Below are 18,916 nucleotides of genomic sequence, written 5' to 3' on the forward strand. Positions count from 1 at the left end.
AACTGAGCCACCCTGTGAAATAGCACCTGTGAAAGGATGTAAGAGCTGCCCAGGACCTAGGATCTTGAACCCTTGAATACTGTCCATTCAGCTAGTCCCCAGAGAAAATACCCATGTAGAAAGCAAGGTGAGCCAATACATGCTCTCTATTCCCATGACACTATTGTGTAACGAAGTAGAAGTAGTCAAGAGCTTAGACTCTGGAGTCAGACCTGTGTGCAAATGTGGCTCTATCACTTATTACCTATATGATTTTGGGCAAGTGAGTTAACCTCTGGGAATGTTAGTACCTTTGAACATAAAATAGGGATAGTAATTTCTACCTTATGGTGCTGTGAGGACTAAAAGAGATAACGCATGCAGACTGCTTAGTTCAGTGCCTGGCACATAGTAAGGCCTCAGTAAATGAGAATTGCTTGATGATGATAAAGAAGAATGAGGAGGAGGAAGAAGAAGGGGGAGGAGGAGAAAGGAAGAAGAAAGGGGAAGGAGAGGAAAGGAAAAGGGAAGGGAAAAGAGGAAGAAAAGAGAAAGAAGGAGAAGGAAGAAGACATCATCTTCTGACCTGAAAGGACAAATCATAATCCTTTTCATTTAGCTACAGGTGGGTCTTAGGGCCTAAAATAGTAATCTTCAAAAATTTTTGTTCTTACAGCTCCAAAATAATTTTTTTAAGCTGTGAAACCCCTCATGCATTTTTAAGTTGATATCTAAACTTTTTCATCATGAGTTTAAATAGTTATAAAGAGATATTATTCCTGGCATTTTTATTTTTAAATAAAACTATTATATCACTTTTAGCTGCTCAGTTGTTAGAGTCCTTCACTTAACATTATCACAGGGTAATCACAAAAGAAGCCTATACCAAGACATCATATAATTATACCCATTTTTCTCTCTGTTGGAAACAACTTGTTAATCCACCAGATTCAGAAAGGGAAATTGGAAATGAGTTAATTTCAATACACTTTTGTCATTACCATATGCTTAAAGTATATGTTCATAAAAATCTTGGAGCTACAGATTTCACTCATTTATTTTATGACTCTATTCGGTATTATACTTTAATTACCAAAGCTGGCCTAACCGGGTATCAGACTGTTTTTTCTTTAGGAAAAGATTAACTCCCTATTCAATGGATATATACAGGTTGACAAAGGGAAGTGAATTCTTTTTTTTGTTGTTGAAGATTTTATTTATTTATTTTGCAGAGAGAGAGCATAAGTAGGGAGAGCAGCAAGCAGAGGCAGAGGGAGAAGCAGGCTCTCTGCTGAGCAGGGAGCCTGATGCAGGGCTTGATCCCAGGATCTTGAGATCATGACCTGAGCCGAAGGCAGCCGCTTAACCAGCTGAGCCACCAAGGCGTCCCAGGAAAGTGAATTCTAAGTGTATGAGGTATGTATGTATACACACACACACACACACACACACACATACACACACATCTACATAATTCACACATATGGTTTGAAGATCCAGGCCTCATACCAATAAAAGTAGGCTGTCTCCCTGTCATGGGCCCTTTTCATCTTAAAGCCACTTGAAAGTCCAGTGCTACATCAGTCTGACACTGAGAAGTAATCAACCCAAGGGAAAGGACACGAAACTGAGAAAATGTTTTGAGCTACAGCCCATTCCTGTACCCAAGCTGTGTTGCACTTGTGTCTGACTCAGCTTGGGCAGGAGGTCAGTAAAGGCCCAAGATGTGTGTATGAAATATGACAGTAGAAGTGAACTGAAATTCAAACCTGAGCTGTATGTCCAAATACTGTATGGGAATCCGGGCGCCTGAGTGGCTCAGTGGGTTAAGCGTCTGACTCTTGATGTCAACTCAGGTCATGATCTCAGAGTGTTGAGATCAAGCCCCATGTCAGGCTCCTCACTCAGCTCAGAATCTGCTTGTCCTCTCTCTCTGCTCTGCTCCCAACTTGCACTCTCTCTCTCTCAAATAAATAAATAAAATCTTTTTTTAAAATTACTGTATAGGAATCACACATACAACGTAAGCATTGCCAATGCAACATGTGATGTAGTTCCATCTGAGTTTTTACTATTGGATTCATAGACAGATTGCAGTCGCTGTGGACACCTAATGTACTGCTTGCAGCGGTCTAGATGAGTTCCACATTTCTGGGAATGCAATTTGATAATGCATATCAAAATTTTAAAAGAGGACTGTAATCAGGAAGGGGTGGGATGTATTCTGAGGGCAAGTAATGTTCTATTTCTTGACTTGGGTGGTAGATACACTTGTTTACTTTATAACCGTTAGTTAAAGCAGGTAAGTCGGATATATTTTTTCTCTATGTTATAGTTCACAATTAAAATATTGTTGTAAAATATACTTATTTGGCTATTCACTTTAAATAACTCTTCCATAGTTTAAAAAGGATGTAGGAATGATTCTAGATGATTGTTTATAATAGCAAAAAATGAAAACTAAAAATCCAATACTAAGGGGTTGGTTCAGTAAAGCACAGTGTAAACATACACTGGAACACTATACAGCTTTTTTTTAAAAAGATTTTTATTTTTTTATGTGACACAGAGAGACACACAGCAAGAGCGAGGACACAAGCAGGGGAAGTGGGAGAGGGAGAAGCAGGCTTCCCGCTGAGCAGGGAGTCTGATGCGGGGCTCCATCCCGGGATGCCAGGATCAGGACCTGGGCCTAAGGCAGACACTTAACAACTGAGCTGCCCAGGTACCCCACTATACAGCTTTTTAAAAATTACATACAGATAAATATATACTGAGATAGAAAGGTTTCATGGCATAAGGTGAGAAACAAACTGTAGAAATTAGGTTTGGTAAAATCCCTTTTCACTTAAAAATCATATAATCCATATATGAAGAACAATTTCTGGAAATATCTTAACCAGAATATCAATAGTGGAATTGTGAATATTTTACCTCTTTCTGTCTATCCATGTTTTTTAATTTTTTAAATAAATTTGTTTTACTATTTTGATAAGAAAAAAATGTAATTTTTAACTTTTAAAAACTCACTTATCCTTTGATTCAGCAGCAAGCCTTATTGGCATTATTCTCATTTTTGGCCTTTCTGATTTTTAAATAAAATATACATCTTACAAGGACAACCAGTTCTTCTCATAAATCCTTATATTTGGGGCACCTGGATGGCCCAGTTTGCTAAGTGTCTGCCTTCTGGGGTCCTGATCCAGGGTCCTGGGATTGAGCCCCATGTTGGGCTCTCTGCTCAGCAGGGAGTCTGCTTCTTGCTCTCCCTCTGCCTGTGGTTCCCTCTGCTTGTGCATGCTCTCTGTCTCTCTCTCTCTCTGTCAAATAAATAAGTAAAATCTTAAAAAAACTAAACACTTATATTTTAAAATATTAGTATATTTTGTTTATTGACAATCTGGATGGAGTCAGACATTATGAGACTTTAAGTTAATTTCATGTTTTAAGTTTTAATCTCTATAAGAAATACTTTCTAAAATCAAAACTGTTACTAAAAAAGGAACCTACTTTGGTGGTTTCAAAAACCCACCTTTTTTTAGGGGCACCTGGGTGGCTTAGTTGGTTAAACAACTGCCTTCGGCTTAGGTCATGATCCTGGCGTTCGGGGATCCAGTCCCACATCGGGCTCCCTGCCAGGCAGGGAGTCTGCTTCTCTCTCTGACCCTCCCCCCCTCACTCTTTCTGACCCTCCCACTCTCTCTCATTCTCCCTCTCTCAAATAAGCAAATAAAATCTTAAAAAATATATAACAGTTTTTTAAGAAAGTAGGCAGGATTGAATGATATTTTTATTTTAAAAATTTGCTTGCTTACCAGTTCTTCAGTCTTTTAGATAAAGACCTAATTTGAGAGTGATACTCACGTTACAGATTTCATATTTACTATCACATTATTAAATTTCTCCTTAGAGGTACTTAGTGTCGTATTTTCATGAGGAAGTATACTCATTTGTAGAACAGGAAACAGAATGAACCATGAAATGCACCATTGCTGCGGTTAACCACATCTGCCACTGGGTGGCTCTGCTGTTTCACTCCGTTTGCTATCTCTGCTGGTGGAAGTTTCCAATAAAACCCAAGATGAAGAGTCAGGCTTTATTTACAGAATGCTTAATTAGGAACTGATGCAGCATTTACATTCCCAACATTTTATTTAGAAACAGTTCTGCTCGTGTATGCACTATTTTCTTGTGTTCTTTGATAACTGGGCATTTGATTTGCCAAGGAAAGGAAGGGGAAAGTTGTTTTTTTTTCCTTCTTAACATCTCATCATTTCCTATTCCAATTTTTTAATCAGAATCAAAAATTCTTCATTTGTGTCATCTTAGCTACTTTCATAGCTATCATTTAAGAGTCCTATAATAAAATAATTCCAGTAGAAACAAGAAAAGTTAACCACTAGACAGGAACTTAGTATCTTCTTTTGGAAAGGTAGAAAGGTACCTCTTTTGTAGAGGTAGCTTTTGCCTCTAAAAAAATGTCATTGTGTTCTGGTGAGGACTCGTGAGTAGAAGACAGAAATAAACCCCAGAAATGCATCATTAGCCTCTGAATAAGGGATCCTTAAGGCTAAATTTCTCTGGAATTACAGATCTACACCTTGGGTTTAATCATAATTTAGGAACCTGACCTCAGTTTTTATTATTTGATGCCATTATATTTGCATATTATGCATTTATGATAAAATTTTTTTCTCCATCCTGCTTTCTTTTAGTCTAACTTTTCAACCCCAAATCTGTCCCCATCTTTCTCCTTTTTTTATGTCCCTTTTCATTTGCTAGGTTGAACATATAATTTTTGAATGAGAGTCATTGTTTTAAAAAGTCTGCTTTAGCCCTGAATCATTCCTTCAGAGGAAAGGAATTCTAGAAATCTAACATAAATGGTTCAGAGCTTCAGATGCCCCTGTGAACACAGTTACATGAATACTTGAGTTGTAATCACTGCTATTTAATAAATTAGCTGTATAACTGATTTACTAATGTGCTTGGGAAAACTAATGAATGATGGGATCAGATTAAAAAAACTGAATTCAGGGGCACCTGGGTGGCTCAGTGGGTTAAAGCCTCTGCTTTCGGCTCAGGTCATGATCCCAGGCTCCTGGGATCGAGCCCCGCATCGGGCTCTCTCTGCTCGGCTGGGAGCCTGCTTCCTCCTCTCTCTCTGCCTGCCTCTCTACCTACTTGTGATCTCTGTCTGTCAAATAAATAAATAAAATCTTAAAAAAAAAAAAAAATTGAATTCAAACAACAGTGAAAGTAGAAAGAGAACATATTTTTGATGCTACACACTATAAATAGAGTAACTAAGAACAGAATTTGGTGTAGACTATAGAACTCCGATGGAGAAAGTAGAAATTAAACAAGTTCACCTTATCAGGAAAAAAAATACAGTCATGACTTAGAAAATACATAATTTTAAACATATTCAAATAGATAAGGAAGAAGTAATGTAGGATCTTGGATACCAGGTTTGGGAATAATTTAATCTCATAGAGTTTTTTGCAGAAGGGGAGAAGAATAAGGAATCTGATTGGTAATCAGAGAGAGAATAAATCACAGCTATTATTCTGCCTGAGAAGATTAATGCACACAAAACCCTAGAAGCCCAGTCATGCCATATATCCCAAGGGTGGGTCAAATCCCTATGCAGTCAGAAACAGGATTATTTGCATAGTGTGGGAGCCAAATGGGAGCAAACATACCCATCCCAAGTCTTCTGGATTAGATTTATATTTTTTTGAATGAAACTCTACAGTGGCTGAATCTCATGGGATACGAGCTTATATTTGAATAACAACTCTTAAATGGGGCTAAATCTATAACATTCTTCATCCATAAATAGACTTGTGTCAACAAAATTTTAGATCAAAAATGTTTTTAATATTCCTAAATGTCTCATTTGTGCAAATATTCAGTTCCCTCTTGCTGCAACTTGAGTCCATTGTTACTTTTTTTTAATAATGAGATGTTTCCAGGGTATAGAAAATTATAAAGAATCATAGAATGAACTTCCAGGTGCCCATTATACAGCCAAGACAATTTTTAACATTTTCCTTATTTGCCTGAGCATTTTCCTACAAATTTTTTAATACAACTGAAATATTTTAGATAACAGAAGAAATCTCTGGTATTATCTCTCCTAACTCCACTGCCTATCATCCTTCCCTTCAAGTAACCACTACCATGAATTTGGTGTTTATCATCCCATGCATGTTTTTATAGTTTGACAACATAGGTATATGTATTCCTAAATAAAATATATATAAATGAACATTTTAACCTTTTCTAAAAATAGCACCATATTTTATATAGCCTTCTGCAATTTGCTTTTTTTACTTAACATTGTATTTTTAAAATTTACCCATTTTGAGAATATTACTCAGCCATTAAAAAAAAAAATGAAATCTTGCCATTTGCAACAACATGGGTGGACTGAGAGGATATTATGCTAAGTGAAATAAGTCAGTCAGAGAAAGACAAATGCCATATGATTTCATTCATATGTGGAATTTAAAAACCAAACAAGCAAACAAAGAACAAAAAAAGAGAGAAACCAAAAAACAAACTCTTCACTACAGAGAATAAACTGCTTGTTACTAAAGGAGAGATAGGTGGGAAGATGAGTGAAACAGGTGAAGGGGATTAAGAGGACACTTAATCCTGATGAGCGCTGAGTAATGTAGAGAATTGTCAAATCACTATATTGTATACCTGAGACTAATATAACACTCACTGTTAGTTATGCTGGAATTAAAAATAGAGAAATGCGGTGCTTGGGGGGCTCAGTCGGTTTAAGAGTCTGCCTTCTGCTCAGGTCATGATCTTGGGGTCCTGGGTTCAAGCCCCATATCAGGCTCCCAGCTTAGCCGGGAGTCTCTCTCTCCCCCTACTCATGTTCTCTCTCATTCTCTCTCTCTCTCTCTCTCTCAAATAAATAAATTGTAAAAATCTTAAAAATAAAAATAGAGAAATAGAGAAATGATTTATCCATTTTGCTACATTTACCATCAGTCGTAATTTGTTTTAATTTGGACCTGCAGCTCAGTTCTGATTTTGCATTATTCATTAGGCAGTTTGGCCTTAGAGAAGTTTACCATTTAGTGGAGAGAATGAGGAATTGCTATTTTTGAAACAGCCATGATTTTAATCTTATCTGTTTACCATGGAGAAACAGATTAAGAAAAACAGTCTGTTTTCAGATTTTTTCATATATTTTCTTTCTTAAAAAAAAAAAAAGATTTATTTATGAGAGAGCATGAGAGTATCAGAGGGAGAAGCAGACTCCCCGCTGAGTGGGGAGCTGGATATGGGTTGTGGGACTCAATCCCAGGACTCTGGGATCATGACCTGAGTGAGAGGCAGTGGATTAACCGTATGAGCTATCCAGGCGCCCTTTTTTCATATAGTTTCTAAAGATGACCTGAGCTATTCAAGTAATTAATACCCCAGAAGTTTTTCTATGTGTGATGAACACCATTAAATGCATTTGGAGCTCTGGGTAAAGTGGAGTTCTTGTCCCTAGGAATTAGTGGTCTTACAGTCTTGTCTTGACTCTACTGTCTTCGGCACTCTATCCAGCTCCTCTGGGCTCTCATTTTTCTCGTCTGTAAAATGAATCAGTTGGACGAGATCCTTCTGGTGCTCATTTCAATGATCTGTGAAATAGTTAAATAGAAATTATAAAATCTTAAAATTTATTTTAAGTCATATGCTTTAGAATTTCATTTTCTGTCTGAAATAAAATTTTATTACAGTCCTTTGTTAAGGAAACTGCATAATGTTATGGAAAATGCATAATGTGAATACCCATTTTTTAGGACATTAAGTGTATTTAGCTGTTTAAATTAGTATGTAGGCGTATAGTTATGATATTGATTTCATGACATGCTTTCTTCACATCTGTAGTCTGTATGTAGGCAAATTATAAAGACTGCGGCTGGGGTGTGTGGCACTGTGGTCCCCTGCAGATATTTCGCAGTTTCAGTTACTCTTCCTGGACCCTTCAAATATGGGAGTAAGTTCTTTTATTAAAGCCGCAACCTGCAGAATCCTCCCTTGATCCTTTATCAGAAAAAGAAAATAAGTCATGTGAGAGGATTTTTGAATTTCTAATTGCAGACATAAATAACTATGAGTCTGGAAAATGGCTGCGTGTAATCAAAAATATAATGTTCTAACACTGGAAGCTTTATAGTAACACAAAACTGCCACTCCTCTATCTCACTCATCCTCCCACTCTTAAACTAACTCCTGTCCACAATTTCAAAAGAGACATGAGAAAATCCTTTTAAACCACCATTTACCTTGAAGTAAACTTAAAAAGTGTGATCAGGGATAGAAACAACCTAGGTGCTAAAAGTATGAAAATAAATCTTGATGATTGCCTAAGCATCTAATAACTTGTCCACCAATACTCTATTTAAGAAGTATCAATTTTCAGGAATAACGAATTATAATGATGATTTGCCTTCGAACAGCCGGTTTCCTTCCCACTCCTTTTTAGCGTAGGAGCATCCCTCACTTATTGCTATGGGGACTTGCCCTATTTTGCCTTGTTTCAGAAAGAAACCATCTACTTTTGTGGGAAACCATTCTCATCACATAATGTTTTAATCCATTTTTTTTCCCCAAGATTTTTGCACTCAAACACCAATTATATCATCTCTTGGGGTATGATAAAATTACATTTAAAAAACCCATGTTAAAGCTGCAGATTTCCTTTACTGCTCTACATAACAGCCTTACTCCCAGAGAATTCACAAATTATATTTAAGGAATAAGGGAACTTCCTTTCTTCATTTTATTCTCACTAAATCTTCTAGGACATTGATCGATTAAAGAGGATTGGTCTACTAAAGTGTGTAGGGCATGCCACTAGTCAAATGCCAGGGCTCTGAATGGGTAGGGTTTCATGATCAAGTATAGCTCTCTTAATACTCACAATCTCCTTCTCATGCCTCCTCACTCCCACACTCTTCCATTTCACTTCTCTTCGTTCTTACTCCTACTAATAACTCCACTTAGATTCTCGCATCCCACCTCCTTTCCCATAACTCCGTAACTCCTTCCTCTCAGTAAGTTTCACTCTTCCCACCTATATTTAGCCATATCTGCTGGGATCTGTAGGCATATTTTGCCGTAAACCCTAGGCAGGTAAAGAGAGGCAATACTATCAACCTGTCTAAGAAGCACAGCAGTTGTGGAGGGTAGATAAGCAGGAGGTAGCCAGAGCATCCAAGTGAATCTGGGCCAGGCCTGGGGACCTGCCGGGCTGGCCTACTCGCAGGCATTAATGTGATAGTCACATGAAGCAGGAGGCATCACCGTTACTGTAAGTTCCGAGCGCAGGAAAGAGGGAGCAGCAAGGGGGAAAGAATTCTCCAAGGAAAAGTAGAAAGCCAAGATATTAGAATCCCAGGAAGATCAAGTGCCAGTGCCATGTCCAGCGTGTTGGGGGAAGGACCAAAGTCATTGTGGTAGAGCTAGGAGTTTGCCTTGTGCTTTGGCTTTATCGGTACGTGGGCGTAAGCAAGTGCCAACAGCGGAGCCCATCGCGGCCAACACAAGGAGAAATCAAGCGTGTCAGAGAAAACATGAGGGCGAGGAGCCCACCACAGGCATTGCTGAGGCACAGCTTAGAAAGCAGCCGGCCAAACTGGCAGAGGCGGCTGGGCAGATCAGGCCCCACCAATGATAGAGAGGCCGGCCTAGGTGAACGGCAGCTGCCAGGCAGGACAAACCAGCTGGGCCAGTCCCACAGCTGAGGCCATGTTGGGCTGGGATCGGGAAGGTTGAGGCAAATATGAGAACGGTAGAAGAGACCTAATAGGTAAGCCAAAGTAGTGAGTGGCCAGGATGAACAGACCCAGGGCAGGCCAGATGGCTGTTCCCTATGTGTCCAATTTTCCAGCTGTGATCAAATAACCGAGTTAAAATGTAAGTCACTAGGTCAAGGTCAATTTGAATTCTGTGCTTTGCTGGTGATACAGGATCATTACCTGCATCAATAATGCCCACCCTAAACCCATTCTGAAATGGGGGCAGTTGTATCCTTATTGCTGGTCTGGATATGTTCAACAAAAAGGAAATGATGAAGGCAAAACCATGCAACTATTATTTATTTATTTATTCATTCATTCATTCATTCATTCATTTATAGAAAGAGTGCAGATGCTCACAAGCAGGGGGGAGGGGCAAAGGGAGAGGCAGAGAGAATTTTAAGCAGGTTCCATGCCCACCCCAGCATGGAGCTTCAGGCCCAGCTCAATCTCATGACCCTTAGGTCATGACCCAAGCCAAAATCTAGAGTCAGACGCTCAAGACTGGGCCGACTGAGCCACCCAGGCACCCCACCATGCAATTATTTTTAAAACTGGTGCTCATTCATAAGGTCTAGGGAATCCTGAGGAGCTTTAACTTGACCATGTTGAGATTCACATAACTTTATGTTGAGAATTCATTTTCCAGAAATACTTTGTTTCAATTAGTCACATTTTTATCTTACACTAAAGTGTAAATTTAATTTAGTGTAAATATCTACCGTTTGAATACTAATACAGTCTTTTTCCTTACACAAAAAATAAAAGAACATTTATGTATATGCACATGCATGCATCAAGACTAAAAATTAAATGTAGGTTTAAGTCTTTAGCTAAGAACGAACAATTGGCAAATTCACAAGTTAGAACTTAAAATTCCATTGTGAATATAAATTCACTTACAATTCCATTGTTAGTGTAAATAAGATTGTGAACATGTAAAAAAGGTGATCCTGTCTCAGTTGTAGCTACAGATTGCAAATCTTGGGTCAGTTCAAATTTTTACCGACAGATGCTAATGACTTCACTGAAGGCAGAAAATATTTAGAATGGAAATGGAAGTGCAAACACAGCGCTAGTCATTTAACGTGCTCATTGTACTTCCTCAATATGATACTAACAAATATTCAGCTTTTGAGTTGATCAGTGATATATTCAACATATCATGGGAGCATAATTTTTTAAATTATTTGTCCAAAGTTTCTCTCAATCCATCCTAGCAACAGAGCCGAGTGTTAGAGTTATTGCCGCCTGAGTTACAACAGCTGCCCTGGGAATCTTGCCCAAACAGCAAGTTAACTGCTATTCACAGTACTATCTGGTCTTTCCCACCCCCAAACACACACAAAAGATTTTTGTCATTCTTGGCATTGAGCAAGAGAAGTAGCAAGACATGCCAGTAGAACTCCAAAGGCAGAATGTCCTTCCACCTGTTTTGTGCTGTAAGACAGACTTCCGAGCGCGAGACCGTGTGGAGGCTGCTTCCTTGAATGGCAGCTGAACGCACCAGCAGGGTCCTTGGCAGCAGTGCCCAGGCACTGAAGCTGGGCATTCAGGAGAGCGATGGAGGAAAGAAACTTGAGCAAACTGCTTCCTGGAACACTGAGAACCTAAACGAGAAATTAAGAACTACCAGATTCTCTCTGTCCTTACACCAGCCAAGGTCAGATTTCCAAGCTCCTATTTATTCTAATCTTTCCCCCAAAAAAGTGCTATGGCAAGTTATGAAGATAATAAAAAAATATATTGTTTTCCTTTGAGAAAATGATGTTGCTTGCTGCTTTATTACGTTCTTACTTGAGAATTTTTTTCCCCATCCTAAAGTAACAACATTGTACTGGGAAAGAGGTTCATTTAGGGGGATAAGTGACTTATTCTACATCTCAAAGGACAGCTCCTTAGGTAAAAGGCATCAGATATTCCAGTTTGCTTTTTGAACTTCGAGGTATCACATTAACAGAAAACGGGGGCGAAAGTCTGGCCTCTGCCTGCTTGGCAGACAAAAATCTCACCACCCAGCAGGACGCGTAGATGGGGAGAACTTGGAGCAGGAGTAACTCCCACAGTGGAGCACTCATTACCAGGCACCAGGATAAACTGATAGCAAAAGACCTACAAGTCACCCTACAAGTCACAGGCTTGTGTCAATTTTGTGCTGTCTGCCTGGTGCCAAGTGGAATGCTAGTGTCAAACCTAGAAGCTTAGCAATTTCAGAAAGTAATAACCACAGTCCGAGGGGGCAGGGGAGAATTCCTCCAGCTGCTTTCAGCGTTTCAAGAAGCTTAAAAGTAATTGTTTACTCAAAGGCGCAAGGATGACTTTCAGTTTTGGGGGTTGGGGGGGATCTTGATTCCTTGATTTCCTTTTGGGAAGATAAATTCATTGTTAGTTAACAAATGTGTCTGTTTGCTTCTATTCAAAGCAGGGATTCTATGGGGGAAATCACATTAAAAGGGGTTTTCAGTGGGGAAGAGATTAGGAAACACTGTCCTACAGAAAACTGTTTTAGGAATGTAGATTTTCAAGTTGTTTTCATAAACATTTCACAAACAGTGGCTTACTTCCCATTCTGCTTGCATCTAATTCAATCAAAGTACTGAAGCTTTACAGAGCTTGTTGGAGGAGTGGCTGTGGGAAATTCCAAAGCTGCCGCCTCCTGTGGAGACTTCCTTTACTCAGTGTCTCAGATCCCAGACACTCCGATCCAGATCCCACGGTCTTATTTGCCAGGGCTGCAAGGAAATGATAGAAATTCAGTAGAAGTAGACCTTGCTGCCGCCAGGCAGCCTTCTCCTAAAGTTAGGGATTCTTCAAAGTGGTTTTACCAAAGTAGAGGCAGAGCATGCATATGGACTTACACAGATTGAACAAATGTGGGCAACAACGTTTCTTATTTGCCGTCCTCTCTTTTCATCAGCGAGAACAAAATCCATTGTCCTCAATTGGCACAAAAGTGTATTTATTCATTAACCCATCAGGCATTGCTCACGTACCCATCATTTGCCAGGCTCTGTGCTAAGTGCCGGGGATATAAAGATGAGTGAGACTCAACAGTGGCCCAAGCAGGATTGTCAAAAACTGACCTCCTTCTGTGTTGCTTGGACCTTGGGACCTTGGGCTCCTCACTTCCCACAGAAGGGATTGCACCCAAACTTCTAACGAAACCAGTTTCTCCCTTCAGTAGAACCAAGGCCCTCGGGTGCTGGACACCTGGCTTTCCCAGGCAACTCCTATACAGACAGTCTCTAACCCCAGACTGGATGATATCCGAAAAGATTGATTATCTCCACCACCATCTCAGTCATTCTCACTGTTGCCCTATAAAGAGAGCAGCAAGGGAACAAGTTCTCTTCCCTGGAATGTCCACCCATGGTGTGTCCAGCAGAGAATCGTGGTCCATCTCTTCTGTTCTCTTGTTCATTCTTGCTTTGCAGATTACCCCAGTAGAGCCTATGAGATTTCATGGAATTCATCACGAACCTTGTTGCAGGACAGGTGATGAGCATGAAAGCATCTGTCTTACAGAACAATGCTTCCCAGCTTCTGTAATACTACTCAGCACCATGCTGAAATCACCTGTTCCAGAACAAATCCTGTCCTTTGACACAAAGGATTTAATGATCAGTTCAGTGGGATCTGGCCAAGGGAGGGAGTTGGGAAACACTTCAGGGGGTCAACACCAACTTCCCAGCAGGGGGGTGGAGAGTTTGTGCCCTGGAATTCCAGGGTTTCTTCTGTAACTGGTCAGCTCCTGTGGACAGTGCCTGCATTAAGCCTCCCACAACCATTGATCACATACATGTTTGTTTCATGCATCCATTAGTTTAATCACATAATCAGAGCTACCACATAATCAGGGGCCTTGAAAAAGCATAGTGCTCTATCCAAGTAATATTATTTGGGTATCAAAGCTATATTGACCATAGATGATCAGTTTCATTTTTTTGTTGTTTGCTTTTAAATGAAGAACTTATTCCCCAGATGAAGGCTTATAATGAAGCTCAGAATATAAAATACATGTATGTGGACCTGCTTCAACTGAAGTGAGGCAGAGGGGTAGGACGTCAAGGATCCCAAGGAACACTGTTTGAAAAGCACTGTGAGAAATACCAAAATGGTAAAAGAGATCAGAATTTTCTTGAAAAAAAAAAAAAAAACCCAATTGTTATGTAGCTTGACTATGATGGCGAATACACAAACCTACCTGTGGGATGAAACTGTATAGAACTAAATAGGCTCATACACAAACGAGGACATGTAAAACTCGTGAAATCTGAAGATCAGTGGATTGTATCAACGTCAATTTTCTGGTTGGGATATTGTGTTATAACTCCGTACAATGTTGCAACTGGGAAAACTGGCAGAAGGGTATACCAGGTCTCCCTGTTTTAATTTTTCCTACTGCATGTGGCTCTCCAATTATCTTTAAAAATTTTATCATAATTAAATAAATAAGTCCATGGCATGAATTTCTCATCCTGTCCTTTTCTTCCTTCTGAAATCATAGAACAGTTAAACAAAAACTAACCTGTGACTACCAGCTGAGATTCTTTGGTGTTCATATTGATGGATGTAGGCAGGTGTATCAGGAAGCCTTCAGCTATAAGTAACAGATAATGCCGGGGCACCTGGGTGGCTCAGTGGGTTAAAGCCTGTGCTGTCAGCTCAGGCCTGCTTCCTCCTCTCTCTCTGCCTGCTTCTCTGTGATCTCCGTCTGTCAAATAAATAAATAAAATCTTAAAAAAAAAAAATTCCTAAGTAACAGATAATGCTGACCCAACTGACTTAAGCAATAAGGAAAATGTGATGTGTTATATATTAAGTCTAGAGTAGGGTAGTCCCATGGTCACTCGGATTCAGTAGCTCGCCATCATCAGTCAAGGACACGTATTCTTTCTATCTCTCTACCCTACCATCTGCCACATGTTAATTTTGTCCTTAGATGAGCTTCATTAGCAAATAGCCCCTATCATACCAAACCATATCATTTTCTTAAGTTTCATGTTAAGAGTAAGGAAACATTTGTGGATCTTTCTACCACTCGCTTCACCCACTTATTTCTATTGAACAGGATCAAGTCACAAGCACTTCACTGCATGAATCACTGGCCAGGGGGATAATTTTACCTAGATGTAGTCCCTGGTGGTGGGAGATGTTTACATCTTAAAAAAAAAAAAAAAAAAAAAATCAGCACTCTACCAATGAGTAAGAGCCAGGGGTGGATGGGTGATAGATAGGCAACCCGTTACCACAGAGCCACAACGATGTGGGGTGAGTTATTTTAGAAGATTCCAGGCATTTTTCAATAGTACAGCCATTGAATCTCCTAGAAAATTTTGAGGCAAGCTCAGAAAGTGATGAAGATGAAGCAGGCACCTTCCAGCACCCAGAACAACTGGAAGGAACATACTTTTATAGTCAATTCCTGATTCCACACCAAGGAGAATGATGAGTCCAGCTTCCCATGCAAGTCTGGGGAACTCAGAACCGGGAGGAGAGCAAGGGAAAGAGGCTGCCATAGCAGAAACCCAGAGAATGAACCTCCTCCCAGGAGTTGGCAAGGCTGTCCTTGTTAAAGAGCCTGTTCTGGTTTAAAGGTGAGCAATTTTTTTGCTTTGTTTTGTTTAGCGTGGGTGAGGGTTGAGTTAAAGTAAGATAACGTATAAGGATTATTTTATCAAAATAAAACCATTTTAAAAGAGGAAATGCAATAGCTGCCTTTCAGATGATTGATTTCCCGGTCATTATTTATTTCCTTTTTTATTTACCCCAAATTTCTGACCAACAAGCATAGCACCTAATGCAGTATTTGTCATTGAGTCCTTGCTTAATTGTTGTGTAAGATAAGACTCCTTGAAACTGGAGGCAGGGTTTGAGGGACATGAAGACCAACCAGAGACAAGGATAGACTCTTACCTCTGGAGTTGGTGCCAGGAGACACTGGGAGGCAACAAGGAGTCAGTGTGTATATTTGAAGATATGCCCATATTTGGTGTGGTTGGAAGGGTACAAAATATGGGGCAAATGACTTTTACTGCCTCCCCCACTGCAATGTCAACCTCAAGGAGGCAGAGACTCCGACATCTTCCCCAGTGCCTTTCTGTATGCCCAATGCCTATCCCATAATACATGTAAATATTTATTTAATTAGTCAAAATTTTCCTTGTGTACTATCAAATTATAAAAGACCAGACGGGTGTATTCTTTCTGGACCATGGCCTCAAGAAGAAAGGAAGGAAGCTGAAGATAGCTGTTTCAGTCATTGTCGCTCATACCCTCTACATTTGTGGTCCTCTATCAGGACATCCACTTGCACCCCGTCCTGGAGCAGGAAATGGTGGGCAAGATGGACTCGCCCAGCTCAGGAAGAACTTAACCTTCTCCAACCAGGCTTTTGAGTAAGGAGTGGGAGTGGGAGACTAGTACTTACAGGGTCTAAATCTTAGCACTGGAATTAGAATTTAGTGCTATGTCAGCAGATCTGGAGGGCCTGGCATCCTGCAGGCCAAAGGCCGTTCTCCCCAAGTTCCGGGCAGTGGAAGTTGTGTGAGCTGAATAGTGAGCTCATCTAAACTTTGAAAGGATGGGAAAGACTGTTGTTCCTCTCCCCCTGCAGGAACTTTACAAATGACCTTGTCAAGCAGCCCCTCAAAATCTACAGAACCAAATTTTTCAGAATCCTCTTTATCCCTCTGCTTCTATTTTCTTTTTCTTCCTTTTTTTCCCTTCTACCTTTCTTTTCCCTCTTTCCCTTCCTCTGTTTATTCTTGTCACTCCCTGTTTCTCTCCCATTTCCCCAACTCTTCCTCCTCCTCCCCAGTAAAAGGGATAATTTGGAACTGAAAGTATATGTCACGATTTATTGAAAGCAGTTGTCTTTTTCATAGGATTCTCAGACCTTTCATAGAAAATGATTCTTCTACGGGGCGCCTGGGTGGCTCATGGGGTTAAAGCCTCTGCTTTCGGCTCCGGTCATGATCCCATTATCCTAGGATCAGCCCCACAGACTCCCTGCTCAGCGGGGAGCCTGCTTCCTCCTCTCTCTCTGCCTGCCTCTCTGCCTACTTATGATCTCTGTCAAATAAATAAATAAATAAATAAAAAGAAAAAGAAAGAAAATGATTCTTCTATCCCAAGGTGACTTTCAAAATAATTCCCTGGAGACTAAAGAATTATATGTAAATTTAGTACATTAAAAGGGAAAAAAAAATTAAATACTAACATTTAAGCATTCTGGCCTCTATTTTAAAATTATAAGTTTGACTTCATGCCATTCATATTAGAATTCCTGAAACTACAACCATCATCTATGGCTTGCAGGCTTCTTTTATCTACACAGACATTTCCTGTCCCATTTTCTCTTTCCCCAGAGACCCATAACGACTTACATATTGTTGATTTCAGGTTCTATGTGGGAGGGCAAGGAGAGAGAAGCCATTTTATTTTTTATTTATTTTTTTTTAAATAAGATTTTTTTTATTTATTTATTTGACAGATCATAAGTAGGCAGAGAGGCAGGCAGAGAGAGAGAGGAGGAATCAGGCTCCCTGCTGAGCAGAGAGCCCGATGCAGGACTCGATCCCAGGACCCTGAGATCATGACCTGAGCCAAAAGCAGAGGCTTTAACCCACTGAGCCACCCAGGCGCCCGAGAGAAGCCATTTTAGACAAACGTTTGAGGCGAGGTGGAGGACAGCACGACATGTCAACCCTCACATAAGCTGGCATCTTTACTCTTGCCTACCCAGGGCACTTGGGAATAAAAATATCTTCCCACTTGATTAATTTAAAATTAGTTTCTTGAATATGTTTTCCAGAACTCAGTGTGCCCACACACAATTGTGTATGCAACATTGGTGCACAACATCATAAGTTCTCAAAACCCAAGTCCCTAGATCTGGGGTCAACAAGGCCCACTAACCCTCCTACAGAGCCTCCCACGTGCTGTGCACCATGCAAATCTCTTCTCACGTATCGGTTCATCTCATCCTTCGACAGCCGTACAAGGGAGGTGTCTTAGTCGCCTCCGATGGCCATCACAGAATACCATGAACTGGTGGCTTAAGCAATAGACATTTATTTTCTCACAGTTGTAGAGATTAGAAGCCCAGCGATCAAGGGGCCAGCAGCAGGGTTGGTATCTGGAAAGAGCTCCCGTGTTGGGTGGCAGATGGGACTCCCTTCTTGCTGGCTACTTACGTGGCCTTTCCCCATGCTCCTGCGGAGGGACAAAGTGAGCAAGCACTCTGGTGTCTCTTCTTACAAGGATACCAATCTTACTGAATCACCCCCCCGCCCCCTTTAGGACCTCACTTAACCTTCATTACTGCTCTAGAGGCCTTGTGCCTAAATACTGCCACACTGGAGATTAGGACTTCAACATGAATTTGGGGAGAACACATTCAATCCATGACAGCACATAATGTTGTTCTCGTTTTTCAGGACAGGATGCAGAGATCTAGGCAGATCGAAGAGTTTGCCCAACATCACAGAGCTATTAAATGGCAACAATGGGATCTGAACTCCAGCATTATGCTCTTCAGCACCCTCCTGTGTGTGTCTCTTCAGCCGGTAGGAGTCCTAGTATCCCATCTAACAGCCCCAATCCCTGGCAGACAACATACACCAGTCCTAATATTATCAGAGTGTTGCTGTGCCTTTTTTAAATTGCTTTTCCTGCAGGGACACACTCTCTCACTATTACTATTATTATTTTATTAGATATACGTTTTTATATGATCAAATTTAAATTTTTTTTTTAAGATTTTATTTATTTATTTGACAGACAGAGATTACAAGTAGGCAGAGAGGCAGGCAGAGAGAGAGGAGGAAGCAGGCTCCCTCGCTGAGTAGAGAGCCCGATGTGGGGCTCGATCCCAGGACTCTGAGATCATGACCTGAGCCGAAGGCAGAGGCTTTAACACACTGAGCCACCCAGGCGCCCCTATATTATCAAATTTAGAGAAAAAATGTATAGTTACTACTCTTTTTTTTAAGATTTTAATTATTTATTAGACAGAGAGAGACAGATAGCAAGAGAGGAAACATAAGCAGTAGGAGTGGGAGAGGGAGAAGCAGGCTTCCCACTGAGCAGGGAGCCCGATGCCAGGCTCGATC

At 40.4% G+C, this 18,916-nt stretch overlaps 1 long non-coding RNA gene across 1 annotated transcript in view; it reads left to right on the forward strand.

Moving 5' to 3' along the window:
• Nucleotides 1-18,499, forward strand: part of LOC111147313 — a 30,293-nt gene extending 11,794 nt beyond the window's left edge. Inside the window, exon 4 of the long non-coding RNA XR_002640611.1 lies at nt 18,242-18,499. This is a non-coding gene — a long non-coding RNA (uncharacterized LOC111147313). The remainder of the gene's footprint in view (nt 1-18,241) is intronic.
• The last annotated feature ends 417 nt before the right edge of the window (nt 18,500-18,916 follow it).

This window comes from Enhydra lutris, unplaced genomic scaffold (genome assembly GCF_002288905.1).
Source record: "Enhydra lutris kenyoni isolate GAN:26980312 unplaced genomic scaffold, ASM228890v2 scaffoldscaffold16, whole genome shotgun sequence".
NCBI classification, from domain to species: domain Eukaryota; kingdom Metazoa; phylum Chordata; class Mammalia; order Carnivora; family Mustelidae; genus Enhydra; species Enhydra lutris.